This window comes from Lathyrus oleraceus, chromosome 5, assembly GCF_024323335.1.
Source record: "Lathyrus oleraceus cultivar Zhongwan6 chromosome 5, CAAS_Psat_ZW6_1.0, whole genome shotgun sequence".
Classification (NCBI taxonomy): Eukaryota; Viridiplantae; Streptophyta; class Magnoliopsida; order Fabales; family Fabaceae; genus Lathyrus; species Lathyrus oleraceus.
The window spans coordinates 389,830,243-389,852,448 of NC_066583.1; the positions used below are offsets into that span (position 1 = coordinate 389,830,243).

The window sequence follows — 22,206 nt, forward strand, 5'->3', positions numbered from 1 at the left end:
AAATGAATTAAGATTCTTCAAGAAGATCTTAGTCATCTCTTTCTCCTCCAACGGTGGAGTAATCTGAGCTGCCAGCTCTCGCCACCTCTGGGCGTACTCCTTAAAAGTCTCCTTATCTTTCTGCAACATGGACCTGAGTTGATCTCGGCCAGGCGCCATATCGACGTTATATTTGTATTGCTTGACGAAGGCTTCACCAAGGTCGTTGAAGGAACGGATATTGGCACTGTCCAAACTCATGTACCATCTAAGCGCAGCACCCGATAAACTGTCTTGAAAATAATGAATCAACAGCTGATCATTATCAGTTTGGGTAGACATTTTCCTGGCATACATGACCAGGTGAGCAAGAGGACAGGTGTTCCCTTTGTATTTTTCAAAGTCAGGAACTTTGAATTTAATCGGTATCTTCACACCGGGAACAAGGCATAACTCGGCAGCAGACTTGCCGAAAAGATCTTTACCTCGAAGGGTCTTCAATTCCTTCCTCATCTCAAGGAATTGGTCGTTCATAGTGTCCATCTTTTCATTAACATCCGGGCCCTCAGACGGCTCGGAATGATAGATGGTGTCGTCTACCCTGGGCACGGTATGCACGACAGGAGGAGCAGCAACAGGGACCGGGCTAGATGTCGGCATGTGAGCAAAAGTTGGAGCAGGGATATCAGGCATGAAACCTGGAGGCATACCCCAAGGGAACCCGACTGGCATAGCGTTGGGCACATAATGAGTACTGGCAGCAGGCACAGTCGAAGCTACAATCTCTGAAATCACAGTCCTCTGGACAGGAGTTGCAGGCGGTTGAGCAGGCTGATTCTGCGCAGCAAGAAGTTGCTCCATCAAAGCGCCAAGTCTGGCGACCTCTTCTTTCAATTCTCTGTTCTCTTGTTCTAGCTGATCCATTACTCTTGCAGAATTGGCTCGAGTATAATACCGGTGAGTCAGCTTGTCTTCAAAATAAATGAAGAACACAGAGTTAGGACAAGAAGACCGGAAACAAGGGTACCTGCTTATGCAAAATGAAGCATGAAATGCTTGTGCAGATGCTTTTGTTTTATTTTCAAGGAACCCTTAGGGAATTATTTGCAATTTTTGAATATTTAAAGCATTTTTAATTTCATATGGAAAACATCTCATTCAATATATTTTGCAAAGAAGTACAACATTTTTGATCAATACAAAGAGAAAAGGAAAACAACATCCTATGGATCCCTAGAAGCTCGGGATGCTGGAAGACGAGAAGTACACAGCTTCTTGATCTCTCGCTCATAGGCTGCTTCCATATCTGCTTTCTCCTTTGCAAGTCGATCATACTTCCTCTTCCAGAACTTGGAAGACTGAGGAAGCAGAGAAGTCCAGGTGTCGTTCGGGTCATCAATCACCTGATGCTCAAGGAACTCAATCAGAGCATCTTTCTCCTTAATCTGCTGCAGCAATTCCTCTCTTTCACGGATCCGAGCACGCGAAAGATCTTCCTCTCTCAACTCCTCTACACGTTGGATAGGGAGGGTTGAAGGCCCAGCCACATCCAAAGGTGTAGGTCTCAGATGATCGTATGGCATCAAGTAAGTGGCAGCTCTCTGTCTGACCCAAGAGGTGTATGGCTCCAAAGCAATGCAGTTCTTCGGTCCCAACTCATTCCTACTCTTCTTGTGAATACTGCGCCAAGCACGGACAAATCTGGCTTTCATGCCTTGGGGATCTTTACCCTCCTGAAAGAACACACCTTCTAACAGAATGTTATGAGGTTTATCCTTTAGGGGGAACCCAAGCTGACGACGTGCAAGAATAGGATTGTAGCTGATCCCACCACATGTGCCAAGAAGAGGCACATTCGAGAATTCACCACAATAGTCAATGATCTGAACGGTATCATACACGCGATCATACCAAGAGATATCATCATTAGTGAGAGACATGAGCCTCTGAGACCACCGTAGACATCCCTTGTTCTCCTTAAAAGCAACTGTCCGCGGCAAGTGCGAAATAAACCACTTGTATAGCAGAGGTAGACAGCAGACGATAACTCCACCACCCTTTGCATTCCTCAGGTGCAAAGGGACATATGCATCACCCAACAAAGTCGGAACAGGATTAAGAACTGAGAAGATCCTAATAGCATTCATGTCCACAAACTTGTCGAAGTTGGGAAACAGCACTAAACCATAGATGAGCAATACAAACAAAGCCTCAAAGGCATCCTCGCTCCTGGCCTTCCCATAGAAAGTAGCTTGAGTGATGAGGAACTCGGAAGGAAAACCCTGAATTCCGCCTTTGGTAGTCAGATTAGCTCTAATCAGATCTTCATCTATATGCAACAAACTTGCAATCTCTCGAGCAGATGGAATACTCTCTAGGCCACTGAACGGCACTTGATCCAGAATCGGGATCCCAATGAGGTGAGAATACTCCTCCAAAGTCGGCAACAACTGGAAGTCCGGAAAAGAGAAGCAGTGATACAGCGGATCATAGAACTGAGCCAGGGTACTCATCAAACCCTCATCAACCTGAGTAGTGAGCAGAGGCAGAAGCTTCCCATAGCGAGCTTTGAAACCCAAGGGATCTGATACATAAGATGTCAGATTCCTTAACTCTTTTACATCAGGTTGTCTGAAACTGTACTTCTTTATATGCCTTTTTGGTCTTTCCATGTCTGAAAATTTTGCAAATAAACCCTTTTAAGTTCCTTGAATTTTTTTTTTTGATGACATGAAATGCAGATGAATGTATGAATGCATGAATGCAACAATCACACTCAAGGATCAAGCAAGTCACACCAAACAAAGGTCATGGGAAAGCTCATTGTATCCCTAATATCAATCATCCATTTTGGTGGATTTAGGTTTTTACCTTATCGACACCCAAGTTCCATTGATATTAACGGTACATGAACCGACTCGGACATCCTTAATATCAACCATCCGTTTTGGTGGATTTAGGTTTTCACCTGATCAACACCCAGGTTCCATTGATATTAAGGTTGTCTGAACGACTCAACCATGAATCACGGGTTTGCTGAGAGTCACGAGCATGGAGTCTCGGTTAAGAGCCACCCAAAGGGAGTGTACTAGGGTTTAAACCTGCCAGACATGTTCTATCAGAGGTTCCCATAATCATCGTTCCATCTTTTGGATATTATCGGAGGAACGAATACTCGTATTCCAAAAATATTCTCAAGAGAAACTCTTATGAGTGTAGTATCGCGTAACAATCGCATCAGAACTTACATCTGAACGACCTCCGCACTACGTCCTAAAAATAGGCCAAGATGGGTTTGGTAAACTAAGGTCCTTGGCTTCTAAGGCACATGATTGAAAGAATAATGCCTAACCACAAATAACTTGTGTGACATTATTAATCCAACATGACCTCCACCAAGTGAATGGACTCGCAAGTCAACTGGCTAAGGAATACTCCACACCAGTCAACAAGACTATGCCATTCTCCTATCCTAGAGTGCACTCGTGTTCGGGTATAGAACTCATCTCACAGAGATCACCAAAGCAAACAGCAATTGTATATCAAGCAATTCAAACATTACAATCAATACAGTTATCCCAAATTGTACAAAAATATGTCATATAACAAATAACAATATATCACACAACAAGGGTGAAAAGTAGGCAATACCACCAAGGATCTCTCCCCAGCAGAGTCGCCACTTTTCTGTAGCGGTGTATTCGTTACTATATGATCTATTGGTTAAATCATAAGCAAAGCATACAAAGATAGAGTCGCCACCGCACTTTTATTTATCCTAAGGACGGGCTAAAAAGCGAACAAAAGCCTAAGAAGTTTTACACATAGAAAACTAATGAAAAGATCAGAGATCGGGGTAAGGGGTAAATTACGCAATGGGAAGGTGTTAGGCACCCAAAACGTCCTAGGTACTCCTAGGGAGCCCTTTTCACACTTGTTGAAATGAAGATTGTTATTTGTTTTGAAATATTATTGTGCAAACATGAATGGGATGGTGAGAAAAGAATATACAAGTTATTATTTTTGTGTTTGAACGGATGAACCCGTTGCCTACGTACCTTTTCATGAAAAGGTAAAGGATCAAAACGCCGTAGTTCGGCTAAAAGATTTCCAAATTGTCAGTGGGTTCAATTTTAAAACAAGAGCACTAAGGCTTTTCATTCTCAACGGGAGAAAACTCAACCAATACCAACAATCCGCCATGCAAGGATAGCTTCAACATACTAGTGAGGGGTTAACCCTATAATAAGTATGGAAGACTTACAATCAACTTACTAAGGATGCGGTGAGATTTATATCAACCACTATGAGAATTGAAACCTATGGCTAATGTATGAAAACATATTAACAATGGACAAAGCCACAAAACAATTGAATGGGTGAAGTTAATGGATTATGAGTATTCACAAAGTATGGTCAGAGTATGATTAAGATTGATTCAAAAAGAAGTATTAACAAAAGTGAAGTTTGAAATCAAGGACTTAAGGTCCAGGTTTCTAATTTGAAAGAGGTGAGAATGTTTGCACACTATGTCAAAGTTTTTGAAAGCAACATGTGAAAAGGATTTTTTGAAACAAAAGGGTGTGGGTGATGGAGTGTAAAACTTCCTAGAAGTTCACCTCTTGAAATCATATAGAAGATGATTCAAGTGTGTCCTTTGGAATAAAGCAACAAAGCAAGTTAGCAAATGAAAGATAAGGTGATACCGGATGCCACTCAATGGACTTATTCCAATCTCACACAAAAGAGGATACCGGATACCAATAAATGGATTTACACCAATCTCCTAAAACAAAACAATGATACCGGATGCCAATAAATGGTCTTACTCCAATCTCACAAACAAAAATAAAACATGGATGTCAGATGCCAATAAATGGTCTTACTCTAATCTCCTCAAAGCAAAAAAAATAAATAGGGATGTTAGACGCCAATCTATCTGGACTTATTCCAACCTCCACAAGATGATCATAGGAATACAAATGCCAACAACATGGACTTATAATTGCATCCTCACATACAACAAACAAACAGAAGCTCAAGGCTAAGAGGATATGAGTGACCAATGAAATGGTCTTACACTCTATCCCTTCCAAATCATAGGAACAATGGCCAAAGAACATGGTCTTACAATTGTCCTCAATGGGCAAACACAAATGTGTCACAAAGATATGCAATGATGATCATGCACTAATGAACAATCAATGATGACAAATGCACAAAAGTATGCAAGCAAACATGTACATATGAATCAAGCAAATAATCAAACAAGGTCTTTTATCACACACTATAACCAAGCAATCAGGCTCAAGCAAAGGGTTTGACTTTAAAGTCAACTGGAATGGGGTAAATGGTGCTCTTAACCTTGACATCGAGAGCCAAGGTGAAGCAGAGGAAAGGATATGAGGGGTGTGCCTCATCACTCTTATCCCTGGTCAGGGAGAGCATTGAATATCAGAAGGTGTGGGAGTTCAGAAAGGGGGAACTCTCTCCACAGGTCAAAGACTCGATAAATCTTGGGTTTTTACTCACTATGCATCAACACATGTAGTGTGAGCAAGGTGAGTGACTCACAGAATAGTAGGAGATAGGTTACATATCTCTTTTGTCTACCAATTGCCTTATTAAAAGGACTTCACCTTCTTGGGGACAAATATAAACACACAAAGACATTGCCTCTTAAGGAGGACTTCAGACAGGTGCCTGGCTAAATAACAAGCCAGGTCTTCCAGACTACATGAAGAAGAAGGTGCTATACCTCAATGCAAATGCTATCAAGCAAAGCAATGCAAGTTCTCAAAGAACTATTAGCAACTATGGTACCTGAAATCAATCAAATATAATCAGTACCAATCACAAAGTCAAAACAGACAAATAAGAACCAACAGTCAACACAATCAATCACATGTGCAAAGCACAAAGCTCAAGGCAAGTGAGCTAAGCATCCTACAAAATAAAACAAGTTAGTTCATAACAATCAACCAAATTCAATCAACTTGCATTAATCTCCTTAAAGCATTTGCTTCTTAACCTGAAAATCAAACTCAAACATGAGAAACAAGGCCACTAGGACAAGCCTAGGGTCAAAAGGAGGTGAAAAATTCAAAACAGCAAATGAAAATTGATCAAAACCAATATTAATCAAACTAGAATAGAATCCAATTTGTCTCACATCAAAGCTATGCACCAAATCCATTTCATACACAAAACATGTCAAACTATGCACTTTGGAAACACATCGGAGCAAACAGAATGATCACAATCAAACCAATACCAAAATAGCTCAATAAATTCCACAAAAATTCAAGCTTAAACAGAACACATTGAATGAGCATCATATCAAATTTCATGCTATTTGGACAAGTGGAAGTAGGGAAATTAAAATCAGGAAGTCATGGTATGCAAATACAACTTCAAACAGAGCTACAAATCATGTATCAACTTCAAATGAATGCCAAACAGAATTGGTGCAAGATAAATGAACCACTCCAAAGCCAAAATGAAATTAAACATGTTGAGAATCAATCCACAAAATTTCAGCTTCATATGATAAGGCATGAGAATTTCACAAGTCATGTAAGATGATCACTCAAGAAAATCCCAAAAATGACTAAACAGCAAATAAAATCCCAATCAAATAGGAAATTGATCAACAAATCCTACAAAAAATCATGCTCAAACTAGACATACAGATGTAATCACATGCAAAATTCCAGAGTAATTGGCATAACATAAGCATGGAAACCAAATTCAAGAAGTTGAACAAAAACTAGTGTGTACACATTGTCACACTCATGAAGATCACATCATATCTCCCAATCCGGAAATGCAAAATTAGCAAACCATATACCAAAATGACCAGGAAAGAGTCAGGATCATGCATATAAAATTTCAAGCATTTTCAATAAGGCATCATTATTTCACAATCAAAATGGTAAAACCTATACACAAAGCATACATGATCAAAACTATTAGGCAAAATTAGAAACCAACCAGGCACAACTTTTGCTATCATGCCTAAAAAAAACTAGAGAGAAAATGGAGATGAATGCAAAAATCCTCACTCAATTTGGATCATCCATGAATATTTTGTGATTTTTTGAAGTTAAATGATGAAATGAAATAAATATTTAAGAATTAAATGGATTTAAGAGAACCGCGTGGCATTTTTGTAATTACAGCGCTCACTTAATGAAACACTGCGTTTCATTAAGTGAGGTGTCAGCATGCAATTGGTTACATGGGAGATAAACAACGGAGCGCATGCAAAACTGGCCTGGCAAGGATCTAAGCGCAATCTGGGAAAGAAAAATGAAGAACTCATCGTGTTCTTGATGTTCTTCATCATCAAGAACAAAATCACACAGAAATCATCGAGCCGTATATCAAAATGACCGGCGTTCAACATACATCATGAATCTAACAAGCATTTGCCCTAGTTCTACGCATGGCAAGAGATTTGGTCAAGAGAATTTTTGTCATCAAGATTTTAAATTAGCATAACTTGCTCAAAACCTCATGGATTCACACAATTCGAATTTCAGAATGATCTATGTACTACGATCTACCAGATGCACACATTGATTTCATGAATTAGAGGATTCGAATTCTCACCTTCTTGATGATGCAGTGATGAAATCGAGCTCTTCAGGTCCTAATAGTGCAAAACAGGTACTCTATAGTGGTTATGAAGATGGAAGGAAGGTGCAGAATGAATCAATTGTGCTTCAAGAGTCCAAAACTCGCATCTGCCATGAATAAGCTTTATCTTCAACAGTGGAGCTTTCTTCAAGAATCTCTATGCCTTTGCCTCAAACAGATCTTTAACAGCACCTGAAATTGATGATCCACGCAAGAGAAAGCAAAAAAAGTGATGAATTCTTGATGAACAAGTGAAAAAAATGTGAGAACAATTGAGAGAATTTTGAGAATTTTTTGCTTTGGATCTGAGATTGTGATTGTGGATCTGGATTTTCTGTTACAATTAAGCTCTTATAGTCTTGTTAATCCCACTGCTAAACATGATTAAGCCAAATTGGAAGTGATTAGTGAAATGAAGCATGTAGTGTAATTTGGCAAAATTGCCCTTTTTCACTTTGAACCAATGGAACAGTAAACTTTTGCTTGCAGCAAGTCATAAATCATGTTTAGAAACAATTCCAATTGGTTTGGCATGAAAATTCCATGTACTTTTCAAATTGACCTTTTTTCCCACCAAAATTTAAATGGTTCACTTGAAAAATGACCTTTTGATGTGAAGATTTTTGATGAAATGTAATGATGCATTATGAAAGTTCATGTCAAATGTGGTTTGCTCAAAAAAAGATCACCCAATTTGGCCTTTCCATTCAAAAGTTATGGCACTTTGAATTTCAACATTTTCTGAAAATGATTTGATCATAACTTGCCAACCACACATGAGAAATGAGTGTTCTTGGACTTTTTGGAAAGGTGAGAGCAAGATCTTCAACTTTCATGTTGGACAAATTTTGATTTGAAGCATTCTTGGACATGTAATTTTGAGGAGAAGGACTTTCCATTTTTGCCAGCTGAAAATTACAGGTCCTTACTATTTTGGGAAACTTTTTGTCTGACCTCCAATTCCTCAATGATGATCTTTGAAATGTCAAATGAAGCTTATATGGACATGAATGCGACCTTTCTAACCATCTCACACCTTCAAATCCCTGATTAAATGCACAGTTGACCACAGTTGACTTTGCTAGGGTTTTGGTTGGCTGAGCCATGTTCTGATGAATTCCAGGCCTCTACCACATGAGATCTTGATCCAAAATGATATCACAACTTATATGAACTCTTGATGATTGATCATGGTGCCCAAATTCTTCAAGAATGGCCACTATCTATTGCTCAATGACTGATTTTGACTGTCTTGACCTAGTTTGCTTCATCTGCAAGTAACATGGTTAGATGACAATATTTTTGTACTTTTGGTTAGTAAACAAATGAAAAGCAACGATATACAAATGCAATACATGCTTGGTGATCAAAAACCACACTCACAAAATAACCCACCCACTAGGAGGGAAGCAAAGGTGCACAAAGATCCTTGAGGCAATGGTATGATATGGTATGATGCCATGAGGGATCTTAGGGACAAAATTGGGGTCTTACAATGAGCACAAGTGAAACATCAACAATCTCATCTATAGCCATGATCAATAAAGATCATACAACATGGTTCAATCAAGGATTCAAATCACCAGAGTAAAACAAGGAATCCCATCCAACAATCCTGGAGGTGATTCTCAAAATAAACAACAAGACAAACTAGGAAAGTCGTCCTCCAGGAATGAGAGTCTTCAGATACTGACACTGATCTACCAACCGATCACACTCTGAACACTCAGGTGAAGGAGTGAGCTTCTCCTTCAGTTGCCTCCTGAGTTCCACCACTTCTTCTTTGAGCTGGTTCTCTGCTGCATGTCTCAGGTCCACTTCTTTCTTCAACTGAGCATTTTTGTCCCTAAGCTGCTTTTCCAAGTCTCTTATCTTCCTTTGGTAATTGGCTTCCTCTTTTTGCAACCTCAAGCGTTCATGGTGTTCTTCATTCAACATTGTCTCTATCTCTTCATAGGACCTCTTTTTGCTCTTCAATCTACTAGCACTTTCACCTTGCACTCCTTTGAGTTTATGAGCCAAATTCAGCTTATCAGTTTTTGCTTTGTAAAGCTCCATCTGGATCTCTTGTTCCTTCTCCTTCAACTGGCGATTCTCCATTAAGGCTCGTTTGTAATACTCAGCAGGCACATTCTCAGAATGTATCAAAGGTGGTTGCTCTTGTAATGGTTCCATCCTATCATATGGTAGCAACAAAGTTCCAACTCTCCCCTTGACCCCCTCAATGTAAGCAGGCATAGCAACTGCAAACTTCTTCCCCAAAACAGATCCATCCTTGACACCAATATGCTCCTAAGCTTTTCCCATTTGTGCCAATCTAGCTGGGTCACTCCGTTTCTCAAAGTACACACTTTCAGCTATCTCAACATCTAGTGGCCTTTCATTCATGACAAAGCCCAACTGACGGAGAGAAAGAACTGGATTGTAATTGATGCAACCCTTAGTTCCTATGAGTGGAACATTACGAAACCCTCCACAACTCATAATGACATTGCGTACATTAAGCCTATAAGCTTGCCACTTGATATCATAGGATGTGAGTGACATGATTCTCTGAGTCCATTTGTGAGTATTCTAAGTATCCACAAAAGGTCCACTGGTTGGTAGAAAGGACAAGAACCACTTGAGTAGCAACGGGAGACAACATCTGATAGCTCCGCCCTTACCATGCCTGCTGTGTACAGCATAATAAGTGTCAGCTAAAAAAGTAGGAACCGGGTTTCCTCCAATGAAAATAGTGATTGCTGCCAGGTCCACAAAATTAGGCATACTAGGGAACAAGACAACTCCATAGATCATGACAGCCAACTGAGCGTTGAAAGCCACCCAATTTCCTTTCTTTGCTTCTTCTCTAGCCATCCTCACCAGGTACTTCAAGGACAAACCCACAACATCACCACTTGGTTTCCAATTATCACTCACCTCTTTGACACTCAAGTAGAGAGCCTTAGCAACAACCCTGAAATCCACCTCCTTTGGCACATCCAGGAAGGGTACTTGGTATCTGATTCGGACATTCATAAGGATGGAGTACTCTTCAAGAGTGGGCGCCAACTGGTAGTCCTGAAAGGTGAATCAACGGAGCTCTGGATCATAGAACTGTAAGAGAGTCTGCAGAGGTACTGGATCTACCACCATCTTGAACAACATCAGAATATCCCCATACCGATCATCAAACACCTTCTGACTACAGCCGGTCACCAGATTACTCAATTCTTCCAATTATGTCAATGGCTCACGGTAAAAACTGTAGGTGCAAGTCTTCCTCTTCAACTCTGGAATGGCTGCCATCTCTCATAGTGAACAGACTCCTGAATAAACCTGAGAAATGATATGCATGTGCAAGTTAGCTTTTTTTCTCTTCTTTTTTCTTTTTTTTCTTTTTTCATTATTTTTTTGAAAATAAACATGCTATGATGCAAATGATGATGCCATGACTGGTTGGCTGTGTATCACAAGGCACAGGATCAGAATTTCGGCATGAACTCGGCATCAGAAACCACAGATTAAGGCCATCTGGAACCCATATTTCAGAACCAAGTCATCAACAGGACCAAACAGAAGTCACCAACAGGACACGGTCACCAACAGATCAAGTCACCAACAGTACCTATAAATGATTCATTCCCTCCCCACTCATGGGTGTCGTCTAGGCCAGGGTAAGGTCAAGAGAAACGCGGGATAAACGATCCTTTCAAGAATATCATCATATGCACACCCGGTGTGTGCAACGATAATACCCCATCAGAATCTGAACTGCTCGTGATATCATGTTCCGCTAAGTGGCGCCATACCACCCGCTTCCCATGAATCACTCTATTTTTAGGTGTCCTAAAGTTCACTCATAGCCTGGGTATTGGGCCTTTTACCTCTTGTGATTCCCCACCCAACAGAGAAACAGATACACAGCCAGCACAATGATAATATGATGCATGCAAACATATATGCACATATATACAATCACAGCATAATAATCACAAATGCAAAAAATAAAGCAGTAAAAGAAACCACAACTATCCTAAAGAGTGCTAGGATTGACTCGCTTAAGGAGAAGAGTCCCCAGCAGAGTCGCCAGTTGTCGCATACGCGAAAAAAAACCGGCAGGAAAAGACACAAAGCCGCCATCGTGCGTTATTTATCCCAAAGGAGGGAAAGGAAACGCTCGAAGTAAACCTAAGAATGGGAAAGGAATGGTCTTACGACCAGAGATTGCTAGGTACGGGAGTCGGTTACGCAAGGGGAAGGTATTAGCACCCCCTCACGTCCATCGTACTCGACGGGATCCACGCTCAAAAGAATAGAATAAGGTTGCTAATAAACTGCTCAAAAACTGCACACACTAGAATAAAACAGGTGAAGGAAAACGGAAGAAGGTGACTCGGCAGGATGTCGCATCCTAGGCCTACGTAGTTTGTCAGAAACAAACATCAGAGTCAATGTAGTTTGGGGAAATGTGCTCGCTAGGACATCTCATCCTATGCATACGTATCTTCTCTAACCAGAGTAAGAATCAGAGCACTCGTAGCTCGGCTACCGCACGCCGAAACAAAACACTGAAAGGAGACGCTGAGACGTCAAACGAAACACACAACTGGAAACGGAATGCCAATCAATGGGCTTACGTTCAACTCCAAACAAACAAACAAGGAAGCAGGAAACCGACTGCCAATAGATGGACTTACATCGGACTCCGAACAAACAAACACAAACAGGAAACTGAATGCCAATAGCTGGACTTACATCCAACTCCTCAAAGCAAGGGCGAACACACACACCAAAGAAAAGAAAAGGTGCAAAAAGAAAAAAAAGGTGCAAGGGTGGTGAACACACACCAAACAAAACAAAAAGGTTGCCCGAAGAGATCAGCTCAATCTCCTGCCTACGTACCTCATCTGGTATGAGGATCAGGGCGACGTAGTTCCCCTTAACAGGGAAGAAACTCTCCTAACCAGAGACTAGGGAGACGACGAACTAATAGGGAGACTACGACTCGAGCCTGGAAGTTGTCATGAAAATGATCCCTAAGTTGAGGTCTCTAATCAGAACCTAACTCGCACAGGAAGCAAGCTAGCCTAAACAGCAAGTAAGCAATCACAGGTGAACAGGTATCACACACTATATGCAAACAAGCGGCTCATACAAGGTTGGGCTTTAGTCAAGGGGTCATATCAACCTTGACAAACAAGCCAATACTGGAAGGGTATCTGATGAAGCTCTTAACCACTAACATTGACCATCAGGGTGAGCAGATGAAAGGTAATGAGGATAAGACCTCATAGCTGTTAACCCGGGCCTGGGTGAGCTTCAATCAATGGAGGTGTGGGGATCCAGAATGAGGGACCCTACTCCACTTGATTGACTCTATATACAAGGATCTTGGGTTAGGTTCAAGAGCATCAGCACGTAGTGCGAGCATAATGAACGACTCAACGATTAACAGGGGATTGATTGCTAATCCCTTCTATCTGTCAATTTCCTCTTCACTTAGGAGGACTTAGCAAGTACATGGCACAAATATAAACAATCACAGTCATTGCCTCTTAAGGAGGACTTCAGCCAAATGCCTGCCAAAAGAAACGACAAGACTTCCAAACTACATGGAGTTAGAGGATGATTACCTAGGTGGTATGCCAACCACAACCAAAGCAAAGCTCAAGCAATGAGCTAAAAGCGACTAATGTACTTGTACAAAAGTCAAACAAGTCAATATTCACATTCAGACAAACCAAACAGACGGTCAACAGTGGTTCTATATGTACACAATACAAACTCTATGTGCAAGCATTCAAGTGATTCCACCATACTCAATGAACCTACAACACAACAAATTTAGTGTACAATGTAATTTGCATCTCAAGTAGTGAGATCAACATCGATCACTAGAGCTAGGTGCTTGAACCTGAAATGCAAAGCTCAAAAGGTGAGTACAAACCACTAGTGCAAAGACTAGGGTCAAAGGCAAAGCAAATAGTCAAAACAGAAGTTGATGTTCCACATGAAGCACATTTATTCAAGTAAGAACATGTCCTAAAGAGGACCAAACTCAAATCATAAAGCAAGGTCATCAAATGATCATGATAAGGCAAAGGCATACAAGATGATCATATATTGGACATACAAATGAGAAAATGCACATTAAATCAGAAATACATCCAATGATCATAAAAATTTAAATACAAGCTCAATATGTTAAACACAAGCATCATGCAAAAAATTAGCATCAGAAGAGCTCAATTGACCTAGGAATGAAAATGAACAAGATCAACATCAAAATGTGTGACACACATTGTCACACCATACATCCATGTGTCCAAAATAGAAATGGAAAATGCTAAAAATGCCAAACCAATTCTCAAAAATCAGGCAACATGTTAGGATTCAGCATATCAAATTTCAAGGCAATTGGACAATCAATGATCATTTCACAAGAGAATTGGCACAACATGTCATTTTTGTATCATGTTCAATCAAGCAAGCATATTCAAAATTCCAGCAAGGCACAAATCCAGAAATTCACATCACAAAATAAAAGACATTACAATGAACATGTGAGAAAAAACTTGGATTAAATTGGACTTGTTTCCTATTTTTTATGATTTTTTGAATTAACATGAAAATAATGAAATACACGTGAATCATGGAAATAATATGAAATGAAAAAATAGAAATGCATTAGCATGGATTCGAACCAAGGTATCTCAGGTCCAAGGAAGCGCTACAGTGTAAAATAATTGGAAACAAATCAAAAACAACATGAGCCAGGATCGAACCAGTGTCATCAAGGTTGCAAGCGCATTTTAAAATGGAAACGCTGCGTTTTGGATGCAAAAGGAATTAAAATGGAAAATATGAAAGCAGCGTGGCGTGGAATCGAACTGGCGAGGCAAAAGCGAAAGGCGCATGAACAGTGCATCCTGAGCGCACGAACCAGAAAACCCTAGTACTGTGCACGTGCGGTGGTTGACGGTGGTTTCCACCGTCTTCCTCAATGAGACGGTGGCGATGCAACAGTAACATTCAACAAATTTTTCTAGAATTTCACATATGATACATGGTTGGACTCGTCTCATCACCAGGAACATGAATCTAACATCCATTCAAACTAAAACTCCATGATCAAGGCGAATCGAACAAAAACATATTGCATACCAAAAATTCAAGTTCACATATCTCACTCATTACTTATCCATTTTCAATAAAATTTATATCAGAATTCTCAGTGTTCAAAGACCTATCTAAACATGTCAACAAAATAGCAAATGGTGAGATTCGATTTCTAACCTCCTTGAAGAACAGTGAGTGGATTCAGTAGATTTGAGGCCTCAAAAGTATCTAGATCTCTTCTATGAACCTTGTTATGAAGCTTTGTACACGAATTGGCTCTTGAATTGTCCTGGATCTAGCTGAAATTCAAACCTCCATGTTCATGTTCATGAGCTCAACTTGCTTGATTCTTGATGGAATTCTTCAAATCAATGCTTGATTCTTCATCAATCATCCATGCTAAACATGATTATGCAATAAAATTGATGCCTTATGTTTAGAATATTCAAGTTTCAATGGAAAGAGTTTTTGGAGGGAAATGAGAATTTTGGATCTAGAATGTGTAAGAATGAACAATTATGTTACAATTAGGCTTATATATGACATGTTAATTATGTTGTAATCATGATTAGGCATTGGCTAATGAAAAATTAAGAAGATACGAGGTGTGATGCACAATTGGTAAATTCACCTTATGCATGGCAAAATGGACGTGAACAGTACACATGCATGGTTCCAATCCACTTAAAATCAACTTATGAACATGATGGAATGATCAAAAAGCTTGTGGCATCAACCAATTTCAAATTATAGATTTTCCCTCCAAAAAGCACATGTATGCACCAATGGTCATATGATATTATTTCATGCAATGCAATGATGGATTTGGAAAATATTGGTCATGACATGAAATTTGCAAAAAGAGTGGCTCAAATTGGAGTTTTGGATCAAAAGTTATGGCACTTTGAAGTTTCATGCACACTTGGTGATCATTTGCTCATAACTCCTCAACCATTCATCAGATGCTCATGATCTTGGACTTTTTGGAAATGGGAGAGAAAGATCTTAAACTTTCATGTTGACCAAAATTTCATTTGAAGCTTCTTTGATGTTGGAAAGTCAAGTTGAATGTGGTCCAAAAACTTTCCATTTTTGGAAACTTTTGATTACAGGTCACTTTCCATTTTTGGAAACTTTTGATTTGACTTCAAAATCTTCAAGCTAGATGTTTGACATGATGAATAAACCTCTTTTGGACATTAATGAAGTGTCTCAAACCATTTCTCCACCTCATAGCCCTCAGTTGACTTTCAGTTGACTTTTATGGGGCCCAGATGACCTGGCAATGCACTAATGACTTTGGGTCTCCAACAATGGGTCAAGTTGCTTCAAAATGAACCTTGATTCATATAAGCTCTTCAAAATTATCATGTGGCCTCCATCTCAAGAAAAAACCTTGCTCTTTTGCACTGAGGAATCCTCTTGATGCCAGTTCTTATTGATAATGCAATGCAAGATGTAATGTTAATGACCTAAATAATGAAAATGAATGCATGAATGGGGGGTGCAAATTTGAGGTGCTACAACTTCATGCATGTTTGGATTGATATTTCCAAACTTAAAATTGATTAAACTTTTAATGAATAAGTAATTTGGTCCATGAATAAGTAACCACTGTTTAATTAAGTCTCTAAATTCATGTGTTGTTACAAACCAACATTTTTTCTCAAAATCATGAGCATTTTTTAAGTAATCTTTGAGGTACCAACATTTTGTTATATTTTTCTTCATTCATTGCAAAGGTAAGATATAATAAATGTTAAATGGATGCCTCCTACTAATTTTTTCAAGAAATCCAACTCCACTAGTCCAGTTTGTGAATGATAAGTAGTTTAGGTTTCTCTGTTGTGGTTTATAAGATCATCTCTCAGAAAACTCAAAATCTTCATTTGTCTTCTTTTTTATTTGAAGTGTTATTTCTTATGAATCAAACAAATCATTGTATATATCACCTTGTAAAAATTGATCACAATGTCGAGTTTGATTTAATAGAATTTTTAACTCTTCACCATTCTTTAATTTTATTGTAAAAATTGATCACAATGTCGAGTCTGATTATAGAGGAGTCTCTTTCTTACATGTTGTTTCTTAACTATTGTTTTTAAATTGTGTAAGAAATGCATGGACGTGATATTAGATACTATCGTTCTGTCTGTCTTGTATTTTTTTATCTTTAAATACCTGTAGCTCTCACGTATAGGAAATGTTATAAAAGAAGTCCCAGACAAATGTAATGGTTAAAAAACCTGCTATTTTATTATTGCCTAGTAAAAAACAATATCGTTATATTTGCATATATACGAACAAAAAATTTATATTTAAGCTGAATTAAAATTTGTAGCTCTCACAAAAATAAGCCATGAATCACCCGCCGCCAGTAGATACTTTGCTCCACAACAGTACTCATGAATATACTAAACTATACTAGTAGCTAAAAGAAAGATCTGATTAAAAATCTTCTGCACAACCTGCAAGATAAAAAAATAATTAACTTTGTGGAGAACATACACAAGAAGTATAAAGCAGTTGAACTATCCAATGGAAGTAAGAGCACAAGACTTAAGAATTACTTTAGCTGAACCAAGCTGAAGATTGTCGAAGACCGTCTCAAGGATTGAAGATACTTGAACCACTGATATTGACAGCAATTAGTAGTGCCATGCCGATAATCACAGCAAGCCAAAATAAGGTTGACTCTACATTTCAAAGTTTTTATTTTAGTCGGGAATACGAGAAGCTTTATGAATCTTACAAACATTCACATAATACATATCCATGTTAGACAAGGTTATATTAGAGATTATAAAAGTATGGTACCTCCAGAACCTTCAGATTTATCAGAACTAGAAGGAGTTGATTCTACATTGGCTACAGGAGATTTTGATACTTTAGATGCTGTATTTGAGCCATTTTCCGAACCTTTGGTAAACCCAGCTTCAGATGTTACTATCCCTTGAAATTCTTCGCTAACATTGATTGCAGCCAAAACATCCATAAATGATTCTTTATCTGTTTGGTACATAGAATCTCTTACACCCTTTTGATCAGTGACATTTGCTTCTTCTGTATCAGACAACTCGTCATCTGAAGCATCTATATCAATCAAATCCTCCCCAGTCTTGTCATCTTCCTCGTCTTCCACATAGGCTTTATATGTTAGCCTAAGGAATATCTCCCCAGATGAGCCCTTTCGTCTAAAACCCCAACCCCCTTGTAAGACCACAATTCTGTCTGTTGGTACTGTGTCTTGAAGAGATCCCAAATCAACCTGAAAACATTTTCAAATAAGAAAACATGCACATGCGGGAAAATACAAAATTAACTATAAAATCCCTTATTCACTTTTTATTCAAGTGCCAACGTTCGAAACTCAATACGACAAAGCCTACCTTTGAAGGAGGACAGTTGACAAATGACAAAAAAAATGCTAAGCAGCAAGTTCAAAAGAGAAAAAAACTAATCGTATTATCTATGAACAGTAGATTGTGAATGAAGTACATAACTATTAAGTAGAGAAAATGAGGAATAAAACATCACCCAAATACTTTAGGCATTGCACATAATACATACCTCTCCTGTACCTATACTTAAATCTGCAAATCCCAATGCGTCCTTTACTTGGATATTTAACTTCTGCTTTTTAGGGTTGGAAACAAGCATATGGAAATCCTATAGTGCTAGCGCATATTAATACGAAGAAAAATATAGAAATAGCAAAAACAAAGATGAATCAAGAAATCCAAAAACAACACCTGATTCCAAATTGGCATTCCAGGGGGCCAATGACAGTAGTTTAACTGTTCTTTTTGCTGCGTATGGTTTGATCTCCAAGGCTAAGAATAACATAAGGATCTGTCTTGCCTGAAAAAACAGAATAAAAATTGAGTATGGTAGACAGTACAACATAACTCACATTATTCCGTAACTAAATTTTTGTGGATACTGAATAGGGGATAAAACAAAAACCATGTTCACATAACATAAATTACAAAATAGACTTCAAAAAGAAAATCTATTAAATAGCAAAGAAAGTCCCAATGGAGTAAAAATAATCCAAAAAAAAACAGGCAAAAATCTACTTAAAAGAAAATACAAGACTATAGAATTTACCAAAAAGATAAGGAAGTTTTCTAGCATCCACAAGAGTGACAGATAGTTCACCAACAGAATCCATGTTTCCTTCTTGCATTTCTCAATCTTTAACACCATCAGCGACGGGACCCACAGTGACAGGACCAATAGCTTTTCCCTTTTGGAAGTCCAAAACAATTTTGTTTGGTCGTACAAATAGTCTAGGTAAATCTACTGTAAGAAGTTTCATCAAAAACCTACAACAGAAAGGCCAGAATAATTACATTACAACTAATGACATGAAAAAAATCCCAATTTCCACAGCCAATCTAGAGATAATAGATCCATAAGTATGAAGAGAACAGGAAATCTGCGGACTAAAGAGAAACAAAGGAAAACTCAACTTCTAAATTTTAAAAAATTGAACAGCCGTCGACTATTAATCAAATAAATATTTGACCTGGAGTAAAAAAAGTTTCCAAAGTGCAGTTACTTTCTATAACTAGTAAAATTAGCATCAAATGCATGTTCTAATAATATTTTATAGATAGTAGTACCACTTTAAAAATGCATTCACACAAGTGTACACTCTGCTTCACAAGCATCAATTGCAATGAGCTTATAAGTTATAACAGCTAAAAAAATAAATGGAACTTACATTGAGAGAACTGGAATTGCTGATCACGCCCAACAATGCACAAAAGAAGGAAGAAAAACAAAAAATGTCAGCAACAATATGTTAGATATTCTTCAAAAATATGTCTTTGAAATGCAAGGAAATGACATGTTACCTATGAAATATAAAAAAAACAAAAAAATTGTATATTATCAAATTAAAATACCAGACAGGAAATACACCATATCAAAATATCAAAAAAAACACAAGTCTTAACCCAATAGATTAGGCTTTTGGGAGAGTAGTTTCTTCATATTATTGTATAAAAGCTTCTATGACCAAGTGATCCCAAATATAATCATTGCCACCGTAACTCTTAAAATAAAACTAAATAAATGTAAATGCAACATAGTTGTGCCTGTGTAATGTCCATAACATTACAAGAATCCTACGTGTGGAGACACTTCGGTTCAACACTAATCAAGAGCCCTTACCTAACAAGTAACAACCTAAGTATTTGGGAGAGCTGATTTGTGACACAATGTTGGCAGCGAAAAGGGAGGATACATGGTTTAATTTGTTAAGTTGGCCATGAAGACTCCAATTTCACAAGTAAAGAAGGGGTATCAAACTAGTCTTTATAACCTTTTACAACAACCATACCAACTACATAACTCTCATCAGTACCAGGAATCATGTGCAAGTCCATTGTCGAAAGATGCTTAGGGGAATCGCACAAAATTAACTCATTCATACAGTTATACTATTCTTTCTTTGTCAAACAGCTTTAAGAAGTAAGATAATATTCACTTGTTTTTGTGGTTAGCTATCACAATGGACCATGGTGTAGTGTAGAATATCAATTTTTGTCGAGCAGACACAGATGACATTCACAACACATCTTGTTTTTGTAACTATTTTCTACAAAAGCTATGTTTCTAATTGATTTGCCTACAAAGTCACTCAGATCCAAGTAAATATAGATAATATAATTTCTAAGATTCACAAAAAAATGGCATACCCGTTAAATTGAACAAACGGAATGGAGACAACTCAAATTGGATCTTTGGAAGTGAAACAAAAGCCCACGAAGCAGCACCGACCCAAGGTTCTGTTGTTATTAGTCTCAATTTTACCCAAGGTCACCGTCAATGTCAAAATCTCGAACATCAACAGGTACAACAATTGGAATAATACCAAATTTAAGAGAAAGACTTAACAGCATGCGGGCACCTCCAGTATACCTAAGGCCTATCTGGTACCTAGATAAAACCAAGGGAAATAAATTGCTTATATTAACCATATGATAATAAAGAATAAATAACACAATAGCCTTGGATCTCAGGAATATAAATCCAAAAATAGTATTGCTAAAAAATACTCCAGAATCCAAAACTAACCCTTTCTACAAAAAGATATGATAAAAAACATTACCAGAACAACAATTCTAGTTCAAATGAAGCATACCAAGCTAAAAGATCATTTTTTTCAATATCTGATAGCGAACAGAACATTTAACTTAAACAAGAGAAGAAAAACATACTGTAAATCATTGACACGCCGAGAAGTCCTGCGCTCAACATTCCTAACAGATAAAGGTTCATCCCTTAATGAAAATTGCTTAATCTCAACTCTTTCAACATAACCAGGCTTCTCTAAATCATCAATAACAGGTTAAAGCAACCCAATAACCCAATTTTCAAGTCCACCTCTATAAACCTTCCACAACTTCCCCAAAACCATGTTCACCCATTCAACCGACTCTTTCCCCTGCAAATCCTTTTCCAAAAACAAAGAAAAACTAGTAGGCACTTGAGGCTACACACCACGAAAACTATCTTCACTACTACTAACTTTGTTTCTCCTTTTCCTAAAAGTCCACAATTTATCAAAAACAACACCAACAAAGAAAAAAAACACAAACAAACCAGCAATGTTTCCGTTTATAGGAGGCGACGGAATCGGGTGAATCACACCCAACTGAGTTCTAAGCTTATCCACAATCGGATCGTCTTGAAAAGTAGTGAAGTTTGAACCCAATTGAACTTGTGAATCTTGCAACTTACCTTCTTCAAGTTCATCATTTGAAACCCTATTATCAAGTACGAAACTTTTAGCACCCCGTGTAGTGGAATTGGCGTTCCAATTAGTAGAACCTTGTTTGCGAATCGAAGAGGAGTGAATAATCCATTTTTTTCTTCGGAATTTGTGATTAAAACCATTTTCAAACGCAAATCAAACCTTGATCCATATCAAGTTCATTTTCAAAATCAAATCAAAACACTTAATCATTTCAAATATCTTTCATAAATAATATACAAAAGGAACGATTTGGTGTATATCACTATTTTCATCGGTTGTTTGGATATGAGTCATATAGATTGACTATTTAAACATTTGTCATTGATTAAAAACTTATAACCTGATTCATACAAACCTCTTTCACAATCAAAATCCATTTCGCATCAAAAATCTTTTCGCGGCAAAATTGGATGCAAAAGGAATAGTTTGGTATATGCTTCTCTTTTCCCCGAGTACACAACATTTGTTGTATAGCTTGCTTGTTAAGTACTTGTCATTCATATCTAAAGATTTCGTAATTAACCAGGAGAGAATGAACGGTTTGGTGTATACTACTATTTTCCCTGAGTGTTTGAATACGAGTCGTATAGCTCGACCATCCGAGCATTCGTCATTAACTAAAAAACATACTCAACCAATCAAATTTCATATATTCTGCCTTAGCGTGATGTCAAAACCTTTTCACAAACGAAAGATGATTCATTCATTCCGAG

General features: G+C 38.1%; 2 pseudogenes; both read right to left on the reverse strand.

The window, feature by feature from the left end:
* LOC127085013 (calcium-dependent lipid-binding protein-like) overlaps positions 1 to 21,190 on the reverse strand; it is a 128,843-nt pseudogene extending 107,653 nt beyond the window's left edge.
* On the reverse strand, positions 16,956 to 21,646 carry LOC127080920 (calcium-dependent lipid-binding protein-like; annotated as a pseudogene).
* Positions 21,647 to 22,206: the final 560 nt, after the last annotated feature.